The sequence below is a fragment of the Mus pahari genome, chromosome 9 (genome assembly GCF_900095145.1).
Source record: "Mus pahari chromosome 9, PAHARI_EIJ_v1.1, whole genome shotgun sequence".
Classification (NCBI taxonomy): Eukaryota; Metazoa; Chordata; class Mammalia; order Rodentia; family Muridae; genus Mus; species Mus pahari.
Genome location: NC_034598.1, coordinates 9820193 through 9837563, shown reverse-complemented (window position 1 = coordinate 9837563; position 17371 = coordinate 9820193). Strand labels below are relative to the sequence as shown.

The following is a 17371-nucleotide window of genomic DNA, read 5'->3' as shown; positions in this document are numbered from 1 at the left end:
TGCATCTGTGTGTGTGTGTGTATGTGTGTGTGTGTTTGTGTGTGTGTATGTGTGTGTGTATGTGTGTGTGCATGTGTGTGTGTATGTGTGTGTGTATGTGTGTGTGTGTATGTGTGTGTGTTTGTGTGTGCGTGTATGTGTGTGTGTGTGTGTGTACATCTGTGTGTGTGTGTGTGCGTGCTCTTTACACACTGGATGCCTCTCAAAGACAGAGACAGCTAGTGCCCTCTGTTCCTGAGAAGGAAACTGTTTAGAGAACAGGATTAAGAAGGACATTTTTACTACATTGTAACCTGTTCAAAATATTTGAATATATACCATATCCTTCCGAATATAAAAAGCCAATCCTAAAAGCTTCTAAAAGGAAAAGAAAAGATACTGCAAGATGGCTGTCTCATCAAAGGAAGCACAACTCTTGGTGACTTGAGTTAATTCCCCCAAAACCCACATAAAGGTAGATAAAAAGATCAGACTCTACAAAGTCACCCTTTGACATCCATAGGCACACAAGGACACTCCCCACCCCCAACACATACATACATCACATGTACTGTGGTGATTTGAATGAAAATGGCCCCATATAACTTCATATGTTTGAATACTTGGTTTTCAGTGGTGAAACTATTTGAGAATTAGGTAGTATGTGGCCTTACGGAGAAGGTGTATCACTGAGGATTGGCTTTGAGATTTTACAAGACTCCAGCCATTCCTAGTGTGCCCTCTCTACATCTGCTTGTGGATCAGGATGTAAGCTCTCAGCTACTGCTACAGACCCATGCCTGCCTGCCTGCTCTCAGGCTGCCCATGATAATCATCACAGACTCTAACCCTCTGAACCTGGAGCCCTCAAATAAACTCCTTCTTCTTGTTTTGATCATTGTGTCTTATCACAGCAATAGAAAAGTAACTAAGACACGCACATACAATAATAATAAATATTTTTAAAAGAAACAATCAAGCAATGCACAAGAAATTTGAAACCTGTGGGATTTCTTTGAAATCTAGAAGATGAAGGACAAAGCCCGTGCCACTTGAAGAAGTATTTTCAAAACTGGTATCATACCCAGTATTCTTACCAATTAGAGGTGGTAAACAGGTTTTAAGAGGCACCCACAGGGTTGGTATTTGGGGGGGGGGGTGGAGGTGGTTGGTGGTGGTTGGGTTTCTCTGTGTATCCCTGGCTGTCCTTGAACTCACTTTGTAGATCAGGCTGTCTTCAAACTCAGAGATCCATCCACCTGCCTCTGCCTCCCAAGTGCTGGGGTTAAAGATATGCACCACCATATCTGGCTCCCCTACAGTTTTAAATATTTCATCTCCCATGTACTTTGGTACTTTGTTTAAAATAAAACACACACACACACACACACACATACACACACACACACACATACACACACTATTAAAGTAGTATAAGCCGTTACTGCTCTGCGGGGGGGTGGGGCGTATATATTCAGGACTGCTGTTGTGTTTGCTGGAGCAGAGTAGCATTTCCATAGCTGTATTAAACTCGAAGTTATAGTTTGAATAAGAAAGTGCATGTCAACTCTCTGAGATATCAGATGGAAAAGAATTATGGGATGGAAACTGAAATTGCAGAAGAACCAGGACATCCCCTTCGCTGGAACAAAGCCAGTATAGACCTAGCATTCAAATATCAGGAAGCAGCCAGGCAGGATGGATCACACCCATAATTCTAGCACTTGGGAGCCAGAGACAGACAGATCTCAGTGGGTTAGAGGCCAGCCTGATCTACATAGTGAGTTTCAGATTAGTCCGAACTACACAGTGAGACCCTGTCCCAAGCACAAAACAAACAAACAAAATCCCGTGTTACTTGGAAGTCTAAAGGACAGTAGCAAACCCCAGAAATTTCAATTATTAAAATGTATTGCCTTTTTTTAGACAGTTGTATGTGTCCAAAGCTACCCTCAAACTCACTGGCTATTAGCCCAGATTGATCTGAACTTCTGATCCTCCTGCCTCTGTCTCCTGAGTATCCCCGTGATCGGTGTATTCCATGCTAGGGTTAGCCACTTTCCTGTCACTGTGGCAAATCATCAGGGTGAAAGCAACTTACAGAAGAAAGAATTTCTCTGGGATTATGGTGCCAGAAATGTAAGAGTCCATCGTGGCAGGAAGATAAATGACTTCTGAAACCTCAAAGCCCACCCCGAGTGACACAGTTCCTTCAGCAAGACCACACCCCCTAAACTTAACCAAACAGTACCAGCATCTGGGGACCAAACATCCAACTGTCTGAGCCTAAGAGGGATGCCCTCATTCCAACCACCACAGACCCCAAACCATTGCTGGGTTTACCTTTGGATCTTAAGAGTAAGCAAGAGAAAGAAGATTGCACTCTCTTTATAATAAAGTCTAGCAGCAAGTTATTCTGTGTGTGTGTGTGTGTGTGTGTGTGTGTGTGTGTGATGTACTTTTCCAAAACAAAGATGTCTAACTTTCCCAATTAAAAAGTTTTTATTCTTCAATAACATTTTATATGTGTCATTAATGTGTGAGTGTATGATTGTGTATGTGCGCTTGTGCATACATATATGTGATAAAGCTCGAGTTTGAGTGTCACGTGCGGATGTCACGTGTGGATGTCAGACAACTTTGGGGAAGCAGTCCTCTCCTTCCACCTTCATATAGTGTGTTCTTGGGATCAAACCCAGGTCACTAGGCTTGCACAGTAAGCACACACCTGCTGAGCCATCTCACTAACCCTAGCCATAAGCCGGTGTAGGACCCAGGACAGCAGTGTAGTTCGGTGGCTAACTGCTTGCTTGCACAAGACTCTGCGTTCAGCTCTCAGAATTGGAAGGGAATAAAAGAGGTTACTATCCAGTCAGTGTTCCTTAGTGATTGTTACTGCCCTATGTCGGCAGAGCAATCTTAGAAAAGGATGCCAGATTGTTTCTGAAGCTTGTCCAAAATCAAACCTTTACCTAACCAAGTTGTTAACACAATGATGGCATCTACCAAGGCGTCTATGTACAGGAGCAGAGCCCACGAAGCAGGAGTTTAAGGACCCGCAGTAAAACAGTACTAGCTAAAGCCAGAGATGAAGTGTCGGGGAAGAGGGCCAAGGGGCCGAGGCATGCTATGAATCTGTGCTCTTTGAGAAGCAAAGAAAGGTTATATGGGGTTCCCTTCCCTGTGTTTTGACAATTTGAATCTCTGTTCTTCACACTCATCCACGCCTCTGGTCACCTTTGAGGTAGAAACAAGAGTGTCAGGACTGGACATTTCTTCCCGTACTGTGAACTCATTGGTTTGCGCAATGGTCTTGGTGGGTGGTTGTTCTCCCTGAGTGGACACAGGAGAAGCTTTACAGCACAGAAGGCTGTGAGGACTGTAAGACTCTGACCAGCCAGGCAGCCTCCTAAGCATTCAGGACTTTCTTATCTATAGTGAGAGCCACGATCTCCACCATCACCCAAACCGCTCCCCCGCCCCCTCCCGAGCATAGCCAAGACTCTGTGTGAATTGATGCGCCCACTGTCTGATGTCTCTGGTAACCTTCTGTACAAACCAACTGCACCCCCAAACAAGGTGAGAGCACGTGATGAGGAGATGTAATATGTCTCTAACATAAGGGATTAGGCCAGACGTAGAAAATATTAAAAGTAAAACTGCCTCCAAATTCTACCCAGGGTTTTGAAAGAGAGCTCTGCTGCTCAGGTCCCTGTTGTGTGTCAGTAAGATAACAGGGGACCTGGCAGCCATGTGTCTGCTATGAGAAGGAAGGTACCATGTAGTTCGGGAGGAGGCTGGTCAGGAGCTGGCAGCCGAAGTCACAGCCCTGTCCTTCGGCCTGTTTTCCTTCAGCCTTTTCTAGCCCGGTAACTGGAGCACTTCTGACTTCCAGTCAGGCTTGGAAGCCTGGCTCCAGTACATGTTATTGGCAGACCCTCTTCAAGTTTACTCTGCCCAGCCTGTCATGAGCATCAGCAGAGTGCGCACAGTTCCTGCCACTGTGCTGGGCCCAGAATTATAGTCCACCTTTTTGGCCATCATGAGTATCCCACGGGAGCTCATCAAATGTAGTGTAGAGTTTGCTGCATTCCCTAGAAAGAAAGTGCTGCTTCTTAGCTAGCTGTGTACTTTCGTGTTAACTGCAAACTTCAGAAACAGTCTGAATTTTTATGGGATTTATTGCTCTGAGGTTGAAGTTTAAACCACTAGTCATGGTATGGCTGTGAACGGTTGAATTCTGATACATAAGTGTATACATAAAACATAACGACCTGTGTCTATTAATAGAAAGTAAATGAGACATCCAGAATTCTTGTAGTCCCAGGGACTGCAAAGCCTAAGGTTAGAGCCTTGTTCACTTAAGTGAACTGGAGCCAGCTGCCTCTGGGCCTCAGGAATCTGTCCCCCAGGAAAGAACACCATGCTCTCCTGGAGAGACTCATTGAGAAGCCCGAAGAGTAAGGCAGATGTGTTGGATGCCGGAGGTGGCAATCGGGTAAGGCCCTGCTATGGCAGACAGATAAGGCCAAGCTGGGATTACTCAGCCTTTTTTCTTCTCCCCTTCAAGCATAGGTTAGTTTTCAAAGTTTCAATTGTGCTAAAAGGTCAGGCTGCATTTGCAAAACAAAATATTAAAATGAGTCATATATTCAAGTGGCCAGAGGACTGTGTACAGCATGGGCTTGGGGTGTGGGGTTGGAGGGTAGGGAGTCACAGCTGACTGACCTTAAGTAAACATCTCAGCCCTGACTGGGCACTGCGAGCAAGAGCTTGTGGAAAGTTGAAGGTGGTAGCTCTCTTCCCCTGTCACTTGAGCATCTGATCCAAGCGATGTCGAGCTTCCATCTGCCATGGCTTCCGTCTCATGCCTCTCCTCAGTCCAGCCACTGGGTTTTCTAGAAAAGCAGAGTATGGGACGTTCCAACAGCAATAAATGCACAACAGAGAATACCCTTTGCTGGGTGTGTGTGGGGAAGGGTGTGGGGATGGGGGTGTTATATGTGTACGTGGGTGTGTGTATATGTGTGTGTGGTGTGTGTGTGCATGTGTGTGTATGGTGTGCGTGTATGTATGTGTATGGGGTGTGTATCTATCTGTGTGTGTGTCTATATGGTGTGTGGCATGGTATGTGTGTGTGCATGTGTTGTGGTGTGTGGTGTGTACATATGTGTGAATAGTGTGTGTATGTGTGGTGTGTGTGGGATATGTGTGCATCTGTGTGTGTGTGTGCGTGTGGTGTGGTGTGGTGTGTGGTGTGTATGTATTCGTGAATGGTGTGTGTGTATGTGTATGTGGTGTGTGGGGGATGTGTGTATCTGTGTGTGTGTGTGTGTGTGTGTGTGTGTGTGGTTTGTGGTGTGATATCTGTGTGGGGGTATGAGTGGTGTGGTATGTGTATGTAATGTGAGGGGGTGAGTATGTGTATGTGATGTATGTGTGGTGTGTGTGTGTCATGTGTGTATGGTATATATGTATGCGTGTGTGATGCATGTGCATGCATGTTGTACATGTGTGGTATGTGGTATGTGTGTGTGAGAGAAGTGTGTATATGTGTGTGTGTGTAGTATGTATATGTGTGGTGTGTGTGATATGTGTGGTGTGTGTGTGTGTGTGTGTGTGTGTGTGTGTGGTGTGTGTCTGTATGTGTACACTATCACTGAGTTTTCAAAGGTCTGGTTTCAGGCCAACGTCACTGGCAGGCACTCTCTACTCACTACTTGCTCTCTAGCCTTGATTTAAAAGATTTGTTTTCCCAAAACCTGGAGTGATTGGTCATGGAATATAACCATCAATAAAAGAAAATAAACCATTGGCTGAAAGTTCAAAGACAAGGTACCTGGTTGATCAAAAGTCTAATAAGGATGCTATTCCCCCTCTGGAGGCTCCACCTCCACAGTCTGACTAACCGAATCCCAATGATATAGTCCTTGCTGCCATGCCTGACAAACATCTTTATGTGGAGTCGTTTATAAAGGAGAAGAGAAAAAGAGCAGAGCCCTCAGAGTTCCAAATGTAATGTAAGGTCAGTTACAAATGCAATTACAAGAAGTCAGCCGGTGACGTCAGATTATAAATGACAAGTCCCTTCTGATGATATAATTTTCCATATTGGAATTTCATTCCATTTGCTCAGAAGTTGCTTCTAAAGTATCTAGTAGCCCAACCCGGGCATGCCAGAAACCTAGAATCTGAGAGGATTCGCTTACAATCTGAGAGGACTCACTTGGCCATCCAAAGACCCCTAGTAGGTGTTCCAGATTAAAATAGTAAAAATATTTACATTCAAATAGGAACTGTTGCCTAAATGAAACTGCATTTTTTCTTTTTGTTTTTATTTGCTCATTTGTTTTCTGAGACAAGGACTTATTCTATAGTGTAGGCTGGCCTGAAATGAGTTGTGTAGACCAGGCTGGCCTCAACTCCTGACGCTTCTCTTGTCTTGGCCTTTCCTGTGCTGGGATTACAAGCGTGAGCCTCCATAGTCAGTTAGTTTTCTCTTCTTTTAGAGAGGGCTGGAGCTGGAACTCAGCAACACTTCCCTCAAGTGTGTAAAGCCCTGGGTTCAATCCCTAGCTCTGAAAAAGAAAGAAAGAAAACACACGTGTGATTACTAAACAGTAGTTTGGTTTATCTGGCACTGTGGTCCTGGGGTGGGGGGAACCTGCAGGATCTTTAGTAATAGTAATAGTAAAATCTTAACTAGTGCTAGGTGTCCAACAAGTACTTTATTTTCAAACTTCCTCTAGCCCAAAGCTTGGCCCAGCACATGACGGACACAGAAGGAAAGCCGCACTGGGCCTAACAATACCGGGCTATCTGAAAGCAGGAAACCGGCTTCCCTTCTTGTCTGTTTAAATATGTACCTGGGGTTTACAAACACAAACGCGCCATTGTGAAATGGCCTGGGGAACTCGTTGGCTTTGACAAAAGTTCCCATTTACAGCCAGACTCGCTGAGGTTGTTCAAACATGTCACCTAAAGAACAGAGAGATTCTCAGCAATGAAAACGCAGGCCATATCTGCTTTCTGGCCACGTGTGCTTCTGTCCCAATACAGAACCGTTCTTAGAGTCTTTGTGCCATCTGTTTCGGGGTTTGTTTAGACTAAGTGTAATGATTTCATGCCGAAAGTGCATGAAAGTGATGTTTTACTCTGACATTCAGTGACAGAGTTCTTGAATAAATTAAAAGAGCAGGAAACATTCATGTTTGTAATAGTCTTTTGCTTTCAAATGCTACACAAATGTATCATTCATATATATGCAAAGGTCAGACCTTCTCCTTGCAGATGGCTTTGTATTACTCTGGCCCAAGCTCGATCATGGATACAGAAATGAAGAAACATACTCAGCCTAATAAATGCCATCCTTGCTAAGAAACCCCCAGAAACCCTTCCAACAGCCGTCTGGAAGCTCAGGGAAGGCAGAGCCAATAAATCAGTTGACTACAGCGGCCGCTCCTTGCCAGCAAGTATAGCCACAAGGAGAGCTCTCCCATGATCCAGCAACCTCTTGTCTAAGTAGAAACTGGAAAATACAGGCACAGTGAGCTGAGCTAGGAGCATCGTGGCAGCAGGGCTGGGGGTCAGGGGAGTCTTTCAGCAAGAGATGCCACCACAAACTAGAGTGTAATTAGAGAGGAGAATTCTCAGAGCAGATAAACACTGAAGGCATAGATCAGAGGTTCTCTGGCAGCTGCTTCTAGGAGCACAGAGGAGAGTAAAACCAGAGAAGCCTGTGGATGTTTCTAGAACCGCACTCATCTGCAGCAAATGCTTCAAAGTGCTAATACTCGCCGGGCGTGGTGACGCATGCCTTTAATCCCAGCACTTGGGAGGCAGAGGTAGGCAGATTTCTGAGTTCGAGGCCAGCCTGGTCTACAAAGTGAGTTCCAGGACAGCCAGAGCTACACAGAGAAAACAAAAACCAAAAAAAACCCACCAAAGTGCTAATACTCATACTTATTCAGAGTATGAAGACCCAGGACACTCTAGTAGCTATTGCACTTTCCTGGATTTACATCTTCCTCTCCACTCAAAAAAAGAAAAGAAACCATCATCTTGGAGTCATTTTTGCTTTTCCTGGTTGTTCATCTCCACTGGAAACAATAAATCTTATTCTAAAATCCCCTTAGCCCTCCGAGTAGAGCTCACATCTTTAAATCACAGACCTTGAGAGAGAAAGGCAGGACAGTCACATGCTCAAGGCTAGCTAGCTTACAGCTCCATGAGGAATTCCAGCTCAGCCTGAGCTACAGGAGAGAGAGGGAGGGAGGGAGGGAGGGAGGGAGGGAGGGAGGAACAAGAAGGAAACAAACGACAATAATAAATACCAGATTTAAAAAGTAAATAAGTAAAAGTCCCTTCGCGTGATGCTGAGGTGCGCCCTGGAATCCCAGCTTGCAAAAGCTAAGGCAGACACATTACGATCTCTGCCTGGGTTTCATAGCGAGACCCTGGCTTGCTGCTGTTGTTTTTGTTTAAATCCCTCAATGCAAACTCAGATACCTAAGGATTCAACTTAAGTTCCTTGGCAATTACTCTCGATGACTTGAAGGTTTTGTTTATTTCATTGGTTTTTAAGAAGTTGTTTATGGGACGGAGCTGAAGAGATGGCTACGCAGTTAAGAGCACAGGCTGCTATTTCAGAGGACCCAGGTTCAATTCCCAGCGCCCACGTGACAGCTCACAACTGTCTGTGACACCTCTTTCAAGGAATCCAACATTCTCATACAGACACACACAGGCAGGCAAAACAGTAATGTACATATAATTAATTAATTAAGGGAAGTCATGGTATAAACTTATGCTATAATCACTTTGAAAAGTTTTTTAGATAATAAATTGAATTTACATAAAAGCTGTTTTTTTTTTTCTTAAGTTAAACTCAAACTCCATGACAAATGAGAAACGTGGCTTCTCAGGTCTAGATTCAGAGTTAGTGCAACTTAGACGAATCTGCTACCGTAGACCATGGTTTGTGTATATATATATCAAGGACACCTTGGCTAGAGTTCCTTTTGGTCTCTAACACTCTCACTAAACTGGGCAGGAACCAGCTCTAGCTACATTAGGCCCCAGGGACTCAATTCAGGATACTGAGGCTCGCTGGCAACCTATTGCCAAAAGGGACCACCGCAGACATCCCGGAGACAAGAAATAAGCCATGACACTGTGTGATGATCTACTAGGATGCTCTGCCTCTGTGGATTTAACTCTGATTTTCAAGATGAGCTAACACACAGCTCCTGTAACAGGCCTAAATTGGATAGCATGCCAAAGCTTTCACTGAAGGCTGGAAGGAAAGAATCACTTGAAAAAATGTTGGCAGGCTGAAAGCTGCAAAAGAGGAAGGGGAGGCCTGGTTCTCGAGCCAAGGTAAGGCTGAAATCCAGTGAAAGCCAAATTGTGGAAGCAGGGTCTTCCACAGGCAGCTGAACACACAGACAGCCATGGTCCATTTGAAGCCCAGATGGGGAAAGGATTGGTATCTCAGCCCTCTCCCTGAATCCCTCCTATCTTTTGCCAGTTTGTCCCTTGAACTGACCAAGTCAGTCGCTAGAAGTCAGGAATGTCTGGGAGAGGCAGGCAGCAAGGCAGGGCATGGAACAGGGTAGAGGAAAGTGGAGAATGGTTCTTGTGTGCCAAGCAGCAAATGAAAACATCTTCTCTGAGAAAACAGGATGTTACCCAAATGCCAATAGCATCGTTTCATTGCCAAAATGTACGAGTGGCAGAGAAGATATCTGAAGATGGAATATCCCAAAACTTCACATCTGTGTTTTGTAAGTGTTAATTGATGTCAATACAGAACAGTTCATCTTATCCAGTTATGAAAAAATTTGATATAACCTTAGCTCTAACAGTGTACTGCAAATGAAACCAGTCAGAGTTGAGCATTCCATTGATCGTGTGCCCTTTTAGATTGGGAATGATTGATAATACCTGCATTACAAAGTTTCTAAGCTAAAACTGTGTCATACGAGGCAAATAAGAATTGGTATGAGCTTTCTTGTGTATGCACAGGTGGAGTGAGAATCCTGAAATTTTGGCTTCTTTTAAAAACACAGAAATATTATAAGAATATCTTTTCCTTTTAATCCAGGTGTGGGGACATGGGGTTCCTTCACAGCAGCTGACTATGATTTGCCTCATGCTCTAGCAGAGGCGTGGTGTTGCCAGCTAAGATTAGTTTCTGTGATTATGTGATGTTTGGAATTCTGGGAACTTTTCAGAGGGTACATACATGCTGGATCCCCAACTCTCCAGATTAGACGCAAAACACCAACCAGTGTACAGGTGGGGTTTCTATACTGGAAATAGTGTGAAGATGTCTGTGACATCCTGTAAGTCAAATCCTGGGAAAGCAGATGCTGAGACAGGGGCATCACTGGAATGTCCTGCCAGCAACACCCTAGAGGGTAGGAGGAAGGCAGATGGAGTCAAAACTGGAATCCCTGTGGTGACTGCAGAAGGACGCTAGCCTCCACCTAAACAAGCCCTGGAAGTAATGTGCCTTAGGATAAGACATAAGCTCAAATAAGACAGTTTCCTTTCCCAAAGGCGTTCCTGGGAAGAATATTAGTTGTGAGCTGTTAGCAATGAAGACCCCTGGAGCAGGGAAAATGAGTCCTTGGATCCTGAAAGGAGGGGCTTAGGGAATACTACAACAACCACCAAAAATTTCTCACCTAAGAATTTATTGAAAAGGAGTTGGGGGCCTCTTTCAATGTGAAAATGTTTGCTTAGCATGTGAAAGGTTTCGAGTTTGACCCCCCAGCACTGGGGATATAATATGTGTGTGTGTGTGTGTGTGTGTGTGTGTGTGTGTGTGTGTGTGTAAATGTATATGTTACTGTTTTTTTTTTTTTTTTNNTTTTTTTTTTTTTTTTTTTGGTTTTTCAAAACAGGGTTTCTCTGTATAGCCCTAGCTGTCCTGGAACTAACTTTGTAGACCAGGCTGGCCTCGAACTCAGAAATCCGCCTGCCTCTGCCTCCCAAGTGCTGGGATTAAAGGCGTGAGCCACCACCCTGGCTATATGTTACATTTTATGTAAATTACATATACATGTTATGTGTGTATATACAATGTAATACATATTATAAATATAAGCAAAAGGTAGGTAAGAAGATGTTTGTTAAAAGCTATTTATAATTGAGAGAACCATAGGCACAATCTAAAATTCTAATAAAGTCATGGAAAACTGATTAGGAAGTGTAGTGGATCTGAAGACAGTGACATCATGTAGTTGCTAAAAGAGTAAACAACAAAAATAGAGAACTCAGTGTTAAAGAATTTGGCAATGTGAAGCCCTTCATTCAATCCCTAGTACATCAAAAATGTCATAAATAAAACACACTAAATAAATGATTTATAATGAACATATTATTAAATGAAAAGCAGAATACAAAAATGCCTTGCTGAAACACGTCTTCATGTACAAAGATGTATAAATGCATAGAGGAAAAGAGCAGAGAACCCAGATAGGAACTCGTCACTGCCAGATGGTAGGACTACATATGACTTCTAGTTTCTTCTTCGTAGGTTTTTCTTTTTACTATATTAGCAATGAGCATACCTTGAATACATAACCAGAAGGAAACAGTAAGTTGGGTGTTTAAAGAGATATTGTGACTGAGACTGCACAAAACAATGTCCAGCTCATTTGCCCTGGATGTTTTTGTTTAATTAAAATTAAAACCCAGAAGGGAAATACATCATCACTCACTTTGATGCTACCGGGCAGTCTGCACAGTTCTTTCCTTCATCATCTTCCCCGGCTCCTTCCCATGCCCTTGACTGGAAGCCTTTCTGTTCTGCTTAAAATTCAAAGACCTCTGTAGCCTACACATCCACGTCTGGGTCATGCTGAAGATCTGAAATGTTTCTGAGGCAAAGCTCAGCCCAGCCCATACGTATTCCACTTGCACACTTTCGGTTTGAGCAGGTTCTTTGTCACTCTGTCACCTTTACCCTCGGCCCAAGTGTCAAAGCATCTCTATGTTTCCTTAACAACAAATGCACTAGCTACCATGATCCCATCAGAAAGAACCCAAACACTCACGCATGCTATTGCACTGTGGTGGCCAAGAGGACTGAGTCCCATGGCCCAAAGTCACTGAACAATATCCCCAGGCAATCTACATGACAGCTTGTGGTTCAGGTTTCTTCACCTGCACTGGCAGTGTAGTCCAATGAGTTCTGCGTTTGCATAGATAACCCACCCCAGGGCCACCCATGGATGAAGCTGGGTGAAATGAGCTCCCTCGGCTGCGATGTTTAGCAAGGCTCTAAGGCCCTCAGCAGCAAAACCAGGTGACTATAATAAGATAAAGTGGAGAGAGACCGTGATAGCAACGGCAGTGGCCACATAGAAAGGTACTAAGTGCCAGGCATGGTGGCGCACGCCTTTAATCCCGGCACTCGGGAGGCAGAGGCAGGCGGATTTCTGAGTTCGAGGCCAGCCTGGTCTACAAAGTGAGTTCCAGGACAGCCAGGGCTATATAGAGAAACCCTGTCTCGAAAAACCAAAGAAAGAAAGAAAGAAAGAAAGAAAGAAAGAAAGAAAGAAAGAAAGAAAGAAAGAAAGAAAGAAAGAAAGAAAGAAAGAAAGAAAGAAAGGTACTAAGTGAAACCCTGTGACACGTGTAGGTATTTCTGTTTGACTTCTAGGAATCACACCCGGTACACCAATGCTAAGACACATGTTCTACCACTGAGCCATGGCTTCAGCCATATAAAAGCCCTTGGGTAGGGACAGACGTGGGGTTGCTCACTAATAGTTTCTGCCCAATCCCGATAGAAAGCTATTATTAACATTTTTCATGTTCTATCTATATATTGTATCTCTCTGCCTGTATATATTTAGGGGTTTTAGGCCCCATAAATATGCAAGCTGAAAGCTGTGTATTTGATTGGCAGCACTATTTTAGCTGCAGATAAAAATATTTCTGTTAGAAGCTGGAGAGATGGCTCCTGCAGAGGACCCAGGTTCTGTTCCCAGCACCCACGAGGTGGCTTACAACTGCCTACAATACAGTTTCAGAGCATCTGACATTCACTTCTGACCTCTGTGAGCTCATGCCAGCAAGCAGTGCACATGCATACACTCAGACACACGTATTTGCGCATAAAATAAAGTAAATAAGTTTTTAAATTATTATGTTGGGCACAGTAGTTCACACCTTTAATCCCAGCACTCAGTAGACAGAGTCAAGCAGATCTTTATGAGTTTGTGGCTGACTTGGTTTACATAATGAGTTCCTGGTCAGTCAGGGCCACATAGTGAGTCCCTGACTCAAATAACAAACAAACAAACAAATGAATGTAAAAATATAAATATTATTCCTGTTAAATTCTTATTTTTTTTTGTTCACTTGTCTTGATGAAAACTATAAGAAATGAATGAAGGAAACCTTCTTGTGTTTGTTGGGGGGGGGGGGTTCTGCATGTATATATGTGGTTGGTACTCAAGGATGCCAGAAGAGGGTGTTGGATCTCGTGAAACTAGAGTTACCCAATGCATGTGAGCCATGTGTGGGTGCTGGGAATGAAATCTGGGACTTCTGGAAGAGGAGTATGGAGGTTTGAATTGATTTGGCCCCCATAGACTCATGTGTTTGAATGCTTGGCCCATGGGGAGTGGCACTATTAGGAAGTGTGGCCTTGTTGGAGGAAGTGTGCCACTGTGGGGTTGAACTCTGAAGTCTCCTCCCATGCTCAGGCTCTGCCTCGTGTGGACGAGACATTTCCCCCGACTACCTGCAGAAGACCGTCCCCTTCTGCTGCCTGTGGCTCAAGACAAAACCTCTCAGCTCCTCCTGCACCGTGTCTGCCTGCCACTCTGCTTCTCATCGTGATGTTAATAAACTGAACCCCTGAAACTGGAAGGCAGCCCCAATTAAAATGTTTGCCTTTGTAAGAGTTGCCTTGGTCATGGTGTCTCTTCACAGCAATGAAACCCTAAGACAGATAGCCAGCAGCGCTCTTGCCCACTGAGCCCCAAATCTAAGTTTTATCCCCAGCACTCAAGGGTGCTCTGACAGGTTCCTGTGATCCCATCTCTGCCTAGGCTAAGATCCTGGTGCTTGCTAGCCAGCCAGTCTATGTGAATCAGCAGAGCTCCAGGTTCAATAAAACCTCTGTGAGAGACAGAGACAGAGACAGACAGAGGCAGAGACAGACAGACAGAGAAAGCGAGCTTCTTTTTCTAACCTTGGTCCCTTTATTTTTTCCATTGAGTCTTTGGATAAATTCCTTGAATTCTACCCACGAATTCATGAGTTTTCCACCTTATTATTAAATTCCTCATCCATTTGTAAATTTGCACAATATAGTGTCTTTTCCTATAAGTTGACTCAAAACTTCATAAAAAAAAAAAAACTGAGACAAAAAAGTAAGCAATCGGGGCTGGTGAGATGGCTCAGTGGTTAAGAGCGCCGACTGCTCTTCCAAAGGTCCTGAGTTCAAATCCCAGCAACCACATGGTAGCTCACAACCATCTGTAACAAAATCTGATGCCCTCTTCTGGGGTGTCTGAATATAGCTACAGTGTACACTTACATATAATAAATAAATACATACATATTTTTAAAAAAAAAAGTAAGCAATCATAAATCGAGAATGTTCAATCCAAAAAATCCCAAATCTAAAACGCTTCAAATCCCCAACTTTCTGAGTGGCAATGTAATGCTCCAAGTGGAAACTTCCAAAGCTGACCTCATGTGACATGTGACATGTGACATGTGACAGTCAAAACACAGGAAGACTGAAAATACATCATTCCAGATGTGATAGCACTTGTCTATAATCCCAGCACTCAGAAGATGGATGCAAACTGGTCAAGCATTCAAGGCCACTCTTGGCTACACAGCAATTTTGAAGCTTATGCTACCTGAAACCCTGTTGCAGTAAATTAATAAATATTATGCACACACACACACACACACACACACACACACACACACACACAATTAGAGCTGGACGTGGTGGCGCACGCCTTTAATCCCAGCACTTGGGAGGCAGAGGCAGGCAGATTTCTGAGTTCGAGGTCAGCCTGGTCTACAGAGTGATACAGAGAAACCCTGTCTCGAAAAACCACACACACACACACACACACACACACACACACACACACAAAATTAGCTTCAGTCTGTGTTTAAAATTTTTATATCAAAATAAATTAATTTCCTGTTTAGACATTGGTGTGATCACCAAGATATCCAACCATATTCCAAAATATAAACACAACCCCTAAGTTTTTCAGATAAGGGACACACAACCTGTAGTGAGTAGATCAAAACCTAATGCATACTGAAAAGGCACAGCAGCGACTGAAAGACGTACAGGGGACCCTTGTTTCCTGATTGCATTTGCACCCATGTCTCAACAAGTGTTGAGACACTAGCTGTCTTTCATAAGCTCCATCAAACAATTTAAAATTGTTTTACTCTGCTTAATTAGAAAGTCAATTATGTTGATTCATCAGAAGAAATCTTTCCCAAGTCCTCACTAAGTACAAGAGGGTATAAAACACCAAGTCACTGACTAAAGATGATGGTGTCTCTAGGAATAATAAAAGTGAACTTGTGTTTGTTTTTTTGTGGGCTCAGCTTAGAAGCTCGATGCCCAAGTGTTTGTGAGTTGGAGAGCAAATTTATGTAAGCTTGGAGAGAGAAAAATCCCATGATCAAGCAAGGAATTGTCTAAGTGGAATGGAATCCTCTTGTATTTTATATGCTAGAAAGTACCTGGTTGAGTGAAATCCCTCAGAAGCCCAGAGATGCTTCCAAGGGCCTGGCAACAGGTTGATGGATGCAGACTGAAATCAGGATCTTCTGGAAAGGGTGTCTCCAGAGTAGGACTGGGGTGATTCATGCAAAATCCATACAGCCATTCAAACAAAACCTGCTGAGGTAGGACCACACTTCTTGTTCAGAGGTACCATTCAGCTAAAGAATGTCCTTGATTATTCATTCACCAACTTAAGAGAGCATAACCCTCCGTGGATCTCCACACCTTCGGGGATGACATTCCTGCACACAGAGCAGAGCCACAGCACCGGGATGCCCATTGGGTAGAAACCAAACAACAGGCTGGGAGAAAGTGGTCACTTCACTTACCTCTATTCATGCCCCTGGTGAAAAGGTCTTTGCTGAGCACAAAGACTTGGCCCAGTCCACAATTGAATTGATGGCAGCATTGCTTGTACCCACGCCCAACGTTTAGTGTCTCAACTTAGCTGGGCTTTAGAATCATCTGCGTAGCTCCTCGAACCTCCTGAGGACTGGACTCCACCCAGACCTGTTTATCAGAGTCTCCTGGGCAGGGAGAAGTAGGCATGCACGAGTATTTTTCTAAAGTTACCCAAGTGGCCCTGCTGTGTGCTGTCATTGACCTGTTACAGCTAAGGGAGGTTCTTCTCTAATGCAAAGAGGTCCTGAGACCCAACTTCTCTTCAGACCTAATAGGCTAGCAGAGGTCTGCCCTTCGTCTTCCCAGCTACCCTGGTAATACAGTATGACAGTAATCTATTTCACTTACCATCCATGCTTACCTACCCTCTGCCATAGCCCAAGAAATGAGGAAGACGGTTCTTTCAGGGAGCAGGAATGTGGACAGAAAAGTCATGACGAATTTTTCTGCCCTAACAAGAAATAACACTGCCAGTGTGTCCATTCCTTACAATGGACCAGATTTCCTACTGGGGCTTTGTGTGTTAACTTGTTTGAGTCTCTACCCATCTCATGAGATAGGTCACATTTCTATCAAGCCCGTCTGACATGCAGGACTCCAGGGTAACAGAAAGGTTGGGCGCTTTGACTAAGATCTCTTAGTGCTTGGTAGCGGGCAACAAGCTGAAAGCCAACAGAAGCAGCCTGGCTCGACCACCCTTACTTTGTCTATACTGGATGGATACACTGAAGTATCGTGACGCCACAGCCAGGGGTGGTGTCTAATGCCTGAGTTCAAGGCCAACATGGACTGAATACTGTGTTCCAGGACAGCCTTGGGACAGTGAGAACTTGTCTCAAAAAAAAAAAAAAAAGAATGGGATCTGAGCTGAGGATAGGGTGGGCCAGGCAGTAAAGTGCCCGCCTTATAGACAGAAGGACCCGAATTTGATCCTCACAATCTACATTTAAAATGTTTTTAATTAAGTGGCGCACGCCTTTAATCCCATCACCTGGGAGGCAGAGGCAGGTGGATTTCTGAGTTCGAGGCCAGTTTTTAATTAAAAACAAAAAACAAAAAACCTGATGGTAGTTGGTATTATTTCTAAATGGCTGGCCTCTCAGGGACTCTTCCTTTGATTTAGAGAAGACCCTCCTCTATCTCTAGCAGTGGTGGTACATAACCCACCACGCTTGTTATCCACGTGCTGGGAGAGTG

The 17371-nt window shown here is 44.0% G+C and overlaps 1 long non-coding RNA gene across 1 annotated transcript in view; it reads right to left on the bottom strand.

Moving 5' to 3' along the window:
* LOC110326060 overlaps positions 1-16239 on the bottom strand; it is a 43410-nt gene extending 27171 nt beyond the window's left edge. The window contains exons 1-2 of the long non-coding RNA XR_002380766.1: positions 16102-16239; positions 4708-4877 (exon numbers count right to left, since the gene is read on the bottom strand). This is a non-coding gene — a long non-coding RNA (uncharacterized LOC110326060). The remainder of the gene's footprint in view (positions 1-4707; positions 4878-16101) is intronic.
* Between the last annotated feature and the right edge of the window lie 1132 nt (positions 16240-17371).